Source organism: Pteropus vampyrus, unplaced genomic scaffold (assembly GCF_000151845.1).
Source record: "Pteropus vampyrus isolate Shadow unplaced genomic scaffold, Pvam_2.0 Scaffold28, whole genome shotgun sequence".
Lineage (NCBI taxonomy): Eukaryota > Metazoa > Chordata > Mammalia > Chiroptera > Pteropodidae > Pteropus > Pteropus vampyrus.
This window is the reverse complement of record NW_011888809.1, coordinates 10,116,806-10,125,398: the sequence shown is the minus strand read 5'-3', so window position 1 is coordinate 10,125,398 and position 8,593 is coordinate 10,116,806.

The following is an 8,593-nucleotide window of genomic DNA, read 5'->3' as shown; positions in this document are numbered from 1 at the left end:
TTAAAATATTATGATGAATTGTTTAAATACCATTTATATAATTATGTTTTCAATATCCTTTATATTTCATGTCATCTGGAAAATTATAATCTATTTACTACAAATCATCCATAAAACAATCTACGTGATTCAATGATAGCAATCATACTTTAATTTATTTCAAAGGATTCAGCGTCAGCTACTCAAGATACAGCTACTCAAGGAATCTGCACTTGTCTGGACCATATTTGACATCAAGGTTCAGAATCAGGAAGAATTACCTAAAAAAAAAATAAGTCAATAGACTAGGACACTGCACGGTCTACAGGCTGTTTGGGTTCAAATCTAAGTTTTGCTACTTTTAAGGTGTGTAGCTTGGGAAATTAAGGAAAGCAAACACATAAAATAGTAATAAATGGCATAGAGTTTTGAGAATTGAAGAAAATTAAACCCATACCGTGCTTAATAGTCCTCCTGGACTGGCGATTAGTAAGCATCTGATAAAGATTATATATCATTATTGGCATTATCGGCAAAGTATGAAAAATACCTCCTTTAGCCTTGCCCAAAGATGAGTCTATTACTACTCCTCATCTTTTCAGGTTGTTTTGTTTGTTTTGTTTTGTAAATCTTACTTAAAGGGGAAGTTGTTTCATATTCTGTCCGTAGTTTGTGGGAAAGCAATAGAGAATCAGAGAATAGAGCTGCCAGTATGTCCCTGATTCTTACAAGTATTAAAGGAGTCAACTGAGAATCTTTGTTGCAGTCTCATAAAGAGATATGGGGACCCAGCCAGGACTAAGGAAAAGATACCTATTTCAAGAACATAAACCAAATGGGCAAGGGTTTTGTTAATTTTATTTATTGATGAGTCACTAAACATCAGAGCAGGGCCTTTCACATAGTAGCTGCTTAGTGAGTAGTTCTTTAATAAATGTGCCAGTGCAAATATCCATCCAATAGAGCCACTAAGACAGAAGAACAATTTCACTCATGCACATTTTCTCATCTGATCGTCTCAAAAACCTTTCAGGTAAGTAAGTATGATACTACAATTTAAGAGGAGAAAATGTGAAGAATAGTAAATTCATATCGTTTGATCTTTTTTTTTCCCTACTGTAATTTCAATTATACCACAAGTATTATTTGGTACTCACAACGCACAGAAAATGTCTTCATAATTTCCCTTAAGGATGAAGATTTGGGTACATAGATCCTCCTTTAATACTTGTTTCATTTGAGCTGTTTTACGTTCATCTTTTAAGACATGATGCGATATATAATCCATTCCAGGATACATCCCTCAGTTCAGATTCGGATTTAAGTATCTTTCTTCTATGTTCGTCTCTATTTTAGCCATTTTTTTTTTTTGTATTGCAATCAAATGTTCAAATATCTCTAAGCCCTAATTCAAGTAAGAAAAACAAGGAATGGTAGAAAAATAAGTACATACTGGATCATTATTGATTCTATATGCAAAAACATAAAAGTTTAACTTATTAAAATAAAATAATGAGTTCATAACACATTTATATGCTGAGCCCAAATTTGTTTTGCTTAGTTTTCTTGTTTTAATTTGTTAAAATTAAATGAATACATTCACTGGCATTTTACATCTTAAAAAGTTTGCCTTTTTGATTACCAAGCATGCAGTAAAGGCGATAACTTCTACTATTTTATTGTGACTACTCTGTGAATTCATTAAACTGAGCTAAACTACTGATTTGAGTAGTGCTTCATCAGTGACTTCTTCCTCATCGCTAGAAGTTTTTAATTAGAATAACCTTTCATAGAATTTTAATTTAATAACAGCAACCTAATAATAAATTCACTCCACATAAAAATATGGAATGACTGAGCATGCATTACACACCTCTTGTCCTTCACTCTGATATGTCTGTAATACAGTCAGACGCATCTCTTCGTCACTTTCAAAGAGCTGACTATGTTCTTTCCAAAAAAAGTCTCTTTCAAGGAAAAGTTTTTACTTGGAATATTTTTTCTCCCCTTTCTCGTATTTATGCCTTTAATTTCTTTCCTTTCCTTATCGTGCAGGTCGGAACCTTCAGCACTATTCTGTAAAGGAGCAGTGACAATGGCCCTCTTCCCCTTGTTCCCAGTCTTAGCTCTTAGTCTTTCCTCATTAGGTACAAAGTCAGCTGCAGGTTTTTGGTAAACGCTTTTTATGAATTTGAGGAAGTTCCCTATTTCTAATTTTATGAGATTTTAATCACTAATGGTTAAGTTTTGGTCTAGTTATTTTTAAGCATCAGTGGATATGTTCGTGTGATTTTTCTTCTTTAGTCTGTTGATTTGTTGATTACAATGATTTTGTAATGATGAATTATTGATACATCATGGAATAAACCCCGCTTAATCATAGTGTAGAATTCCTTTTATGGATTGCTCGATTCCATTTTATAGTGTTTTGTTATGATTTTAATGTCTATATTCATGAGGGATACCAATTTGGAGTTTTCTTTTTTCTAAACATTCTTTGTCTGGGGCATCAGTGTAATACCGGCCTCATAAAGAGAAGTGTTCACTTCTTTTTGTTTTCTGGTAGAACTAGTATTAGTTCTTTAAATATTCAGTAGTACTCTTTAGTGAAACCATCTGGTCCTGGAGATTTATTTTTTAGGAGATTTTAATTACAAATTCAATTTCTTTGATTACTATAGAGCTTTTTCGATTGTGTATTTTATCATAGTGAATTTTTGGAAGTTTTTGGTCTTCAAATATTTGGTCCATTTATTTTAAGTTGTTAAATTCATGAATATAAAGTTGTTTATAGTATTATCTAATCTTTTTAATGACTATAGGATCTACAGTGATAATCCTTATTTTACTCCCAATTGGGAGGTGTGTTTGCATTTTTCTTGTTACTTTTGTTTAGCTTTTTAAAGAAATGAATTAATTTTTCTCAAAGAAACAGATGCTGGTTTTACTGATTTTCTCTATTGTTTTCCTATTTTCAATTTTATTGATATCTGCTCTGATATTATTACGTTCTTCTTTTTGCTTGCTTTGGGCTAATTTTGAATTTTTTTCCACTAGTTTCCTCATGTAGAAGCTTAGTTTTTGATTTGAGACATTTTCTCATTTCTAATGCAAGCATGTACTATTATCAATTTTCTTCTGAGCACTGTTTTGGCTGCATCCCTCATATTTTGATATATTGCATTTTGTCTTCATTCAGTTCTATGTATTCTTTGTATTCATTCAGTTCTATGTATTCTATGTATTATTATCTTAAAATCATTTGAGACTTCCTCTCTGACCTATGGATTATTTAAAAGTGTTTTATTTCTCATGTGTTTAGAGAATACTCTTGTTCTGTTAGTGCTGTTTCTGTTCTGATGTTTTTAGTTTGATCTTATGGCCAGAAAACACAATTTGTACCATTTCAATTCTTTGAAATTTGTTGAGGCGTGTTCTATGGCCCATGGTCTGGTCTATGTTGGTGAGTGTGCAATAAGGGCCTGAAGTAAATTTATGTATTCTATTGTTATTAGATGGAGTGTTCTATGTGTCAAGTAGATCCTATGAGTTGAATGTGTTTTTCAGATATTCTAGACCTTGTAGGTTTTCAGCCTAATAATTCTATAAATTGTTGCAATGGCAGTACTGGAGTCTCTGGCTGTAATTACAGATTCCTCCTTTCAACTCTATTAGTTTTTTTAAATGTATTTTGGAAATTTGATCTATGGTCTGTCCACATTTAGAATTCTTATGTCTAGTTGGTAGGTTGATTCTTTTATCATTGTGTAATGATTTATTTAATTCCTTTATGTTAGCAGGCATTCACACAGCCTAGGTTTAGTACAAGAGCACAGTCCTACTTTCGTCAGCTGAGATCGCAATGGCAGTTTGATTTTAGTCTTTGCAGTTTCATTTTAGCTCCCTTGGCGAACCTGTTGCTACTGGGGCTCCTACTGGTCTCTGTGGATGCTGCCTGTGAGGCTAGAAAGGTTGTTTTTTTTGTTTTTTTTGTTTTTTTTTACTATGGGGGAGAACTATGTTTAGACCATCTTGTGGGTACAGACCATCAGTTGGCTGTTGGACTGGGAAATTTTAGTCCTAGAGTTCTCAGTCCTATAGGTCTTTCATCTTCTCCAAGATTGTCTGGGTTCTTGCTGTAGGGGCTGCCCTCTAGCCTATGTAACTCTTGGCAGATAAGTAGATTCTCATGTCAGGTGGTTAAGGAGAATGCTTCCCCCATCAGGCACATCTGGTATTATCTGTACACCCATTTGACTTGGGAAAACAATAAGCCTGCCTGGACCACCTTCTGCCACTATGTCACAGATGGGGAAATATGGGGTGTGGATGGCCACTATGTGTTATGTGGGAGGACATGGATATTTTGACACTGTGCTAGTGCTCAAACCTTAGGATTCCACACAAGCTCTTATTTTTACTATTTTCAGGGTTCTCCTTTACTTGTTTCCTACACTATTTCCAGTGCTTAAGGAAAAGCAAGAAGAAATGGGTTTATGTTTTCTTATCTAAACATCCCACTCAGATGTTATTAATCTTTGTTTCTCCCATATAATGATTAATTTTTAGAACTTCAGCCTACAATTTCTATGTATTATCTGCAGTCCCATAAACTTAATGAAGACAGAAGGTATATTTCATCTTTGTATATCTAACACCTTGCCTATTACCTTTACACAGAGATGCTATTCCATGAAAGTTAAGTGAGAGGAGAAATGATTAATCACATACAGTTTGTGTCTTTAGAAAACAGTACAAATTTTATTTGTTGCTTTATTTGTCATAAGTAGAACTTCTACCATTTTGCTATTATCTCAATAAATGTAAAATGCTCGGAATGGTCAGTGTTGTCTAACTTGTATCTTGATATTGGATAGGATCTATTTAAACTATATAGGAAAACATAAAGATCAATTTCTTGTTTCCTACATTCTTATTTTCAAGGGAATTGTTCTAGCAATTTCTGTGGACAGAAATATCTATATCAAGATGTGTTCTGATTGAAAATGTTCTATATACCTTCTCTAATTTAAAAAAGCTTTTGTAACCTTTTGTAAATAAAAACATTTAAAACATTTTTTTTTCTGTTCTTGTGACATTTGGGGAAATTTGTAGTCATACGACTAGATGATCTTCATGTTTCCATCTGACACTATTGCACTATTATTATTACTATTATTATTACCAACAAATGGCCTGTAACCTAATTTTAATATTTCTCTTTTGTACTAGCTAATTTTTTTTTTTACCAACAAGGTTATCTCATTTGGAGTGTCGCAAATCAATGTTGGGAAAGCGATTAGCAAAAGAATGAGCAGGATACAAAGTTAAGTGAGCTGCATCAGTATTTAAAGCAGATATTTCTAAATGGAAAATTGTAGCTCAGGGAATCCTCTGGATACCTTATAAAACTGTCGTGAATTTTGATGACAAATCATTTACAAGATAGTTAATAGTAATGAAACAAAATATAATGTCTCCGTTCAAGATCATCGCATTTTTTTCATTTATTTTTTTTTCATCTAACAACATTTTTTCCTCCATAAGGAACCTTTTAAAAATCTCTTGTTATCTTTCAGGCTTTTAATATGCATTAAATTCCCACAATGCATTATTTGATCTTATATCTGTAGAAACTCTTTATGATGGGGACTTCAGCAAAAGTAGAAAGAATAAATTTGGGATTAAATATGCATGTGAAATTTGACAAGAGGAATTGGCTCCCATTTCAAAGACCTTTTCACTTTAAGTATACCTTGCCTAGTTCATTACTCAAGGAGGTTTCAGAATGAAGGATCATTTTCAAAATGCCATCCTACTTTCATTTTTTCCCTAAGAGGGTCAGAATAACCTACGAGTGGATCATTGAACAAAGAAAGTACCAAACTTCAAAGAGTCCCTCTCAGGTCCTTCAACTACAAACTTAGACCATTTCTATGACATTTCAAAATGATTTATGATCCTGACACTACTGTTTAAAAGATATAGTTTGAATCAAAAATAAACTGATGGCCATACATTTAGGGATGAACATTTCATTTTGTGTGCCCATTTGATTTCTTAAAATTATAGTTTTTAAAATATATATTGCTGAGACTACAACTTTAATAACTTTAATTCAAACTATGGCATAAAAACTCTTTGTCCCATTTATCATAATCTGATAAAGTTTCCATAAGTTAAAATTTAATTCAATTTATTTATCCCCACATAGGAGACTTCTTATAATTTATTGGATTTTTTAAAGAAGACCCATTACACTAATTTTGCTATGAGACAGATTAACCTAGATATCGAGTATCACATAATGAATGTGCCTCAAATAGGTTTAGTTCTTGTGGTCTGAGGTATTACTACCATCTAAAAAGAAGCTAGAAGAGGAATTGAAAAGGAAGAAGAAAATGTTTTTGGAAATATATCAGTGATAAAAGAACGAAGCTCACACTGCATTGTATGTAGCAGGAAATTTCTCTGGTTTCTTTGAACAACATCGGCATACGCAAAGATTGTGCTATGTTCCTGGTGTGATTACCCTTCCCTAAGGGAGCTCTTAGTACTGATAGAATGAAGAGCGCTCAGACAGTTCTCATGAAAGCTACATAACGTAAAACATCAATGCCCACACAGACTCCTAATATCTGATCATATGCTTGGAAGTCAATGGATGTAGGGGATGCACAGAAGGCAATGAATGATTTGGGGGTACTTAGCAATTTAAACCTCTATATTCAAGGAACAAAGAATTTCAAGAAATCCAGTCTGGAGAATATGGCGTGTGTTAGATGAATCCTGTCTTATGGTTTCAACTCAGTTCACTGGGTCTCTTCAGTTCAAAGATGACCTCAACCCTGTGACAGGATTTCGAGTTTTCAGAATATTTGTAAGGGTTATCTGCAAATACATAAATTGTCTCATTATGCTAACCATACTAAAAACTCTGACAACGACCTTAATAATAATAGTTCTTTAATTAAATCACTATATTGTAATATGGCCAAAAAAACTACAGTCACTCAAATCAGACCCTGGAATTCAATATTGTTTGCTTACCACCTATGTGAGCTTGGATAAGTAATTTTACTCCTAGGACCACCAGTGTTCTCAAGTGGGAAATTTAACTGTTAAAGTTGTTAAGAGTCTTAAACCTGATGATCTACTAAAACTGACTTAAGAACTACCTGGCACAAAGCAGGCACTTTCTTCTTCTGCCTTTATTCACTCATGATCCCCTCAGGCCATTTTATCTGTTCTTACACTGGCTGATCAAAGTGTGAGCAGGCTTGTCTGAGCAATTGGAGATGGAAACAAAAATGGAAATAAACGAGACTTTCACTATTCTTGATCTTTGGCAGAATCCATTTTAATCGCTTGTCTCATCAAATAATCATTATACTCAATAAGTTGTCTAACATACGAATGCAAAGCTAAATGACTGTCAACTGGCTCAGGCCAGCCCTGCCCGCTGAATGATGACAGGCTGTGGCAGAATTTCTCTCTTTCAGTGGAATAACACTTCTAGTAAAATTATGTACTCATAAAATCGAGTCAGCTGGAAAATCAGAGATTATTTTATTCTAATATTTTGAGGACCACGAAATATATCTAAATGAGAGAACAAAAAAGAGATGTTCAGCAAAATCAGTTTGGCTCCCGGGGATAGGTAAATTGTAACTGGGATAGTTCTTAGATGCCCAAGGCAGAAGCAATGACAGAAATCCAATAAAGACACACACAGACACACACACACACACACACGTTAATTTGAAATTTTATTTGAATCATCAGTGAGTGGAATAACTTCTCTCAGCATCTGTGTCTCTTCATTGGCAAAATATAAATATATAAGTTAGGATGATACTTTATGGATGTGTATTTTTTAATTTTACATTGCAAATTTATTCCAAATAACTTATGTTCAGTTATGTTATTTTTTATATGTTGAAATTGACTAACCGAATGTAATCATTTGAATGAAGTCTCATTTAAAAAGCTGTATTGAGGAAAACATTTTAATTCTAATACATCAACTGACTCACACTGGCAAAACAAACTACAACTAATTTAGAATAAATTTTATAAATTAAACGTTTTACTATTAAAATTAGAATATCTTGCATCAAATAAGGGACATACTTTTCAACTCAATATTTCTACTAGAAACAACTTATATTATAAAGTATGGAAAACTGGAAATAATACCAATGTAGCAATGAGGGGTTATTAATTATGTTCCTAAGTCAGAGTGACTGTTGGCCTTCAGCAAATCATTTTACCTTCTTTTATCGAAGTTTCCTCATTTGTCAAATGGGCAAAAACATTTGACCTAATAATAGCAAATCATTCTAGAACTATCCTATTGCTTTCTATATAATTCATGTCATTAATTCTAAGATATACTTTTTTCACATCTGAAAATCAATGAAACCATATGGCTCCTAAAATTGAATGCACCTTTTTATAAATACTGTCAGCACATTATTTTTTCATTCCTAGTAGTACAAAACATAGGTATATCTTATAGTTGATGGTGTCTTGAATTTGATAAGATTTGGTATTAACTAAATTAATCCTCAAAAAACCTATATGAGCGAGTATAATTAATAATTTTATTCAA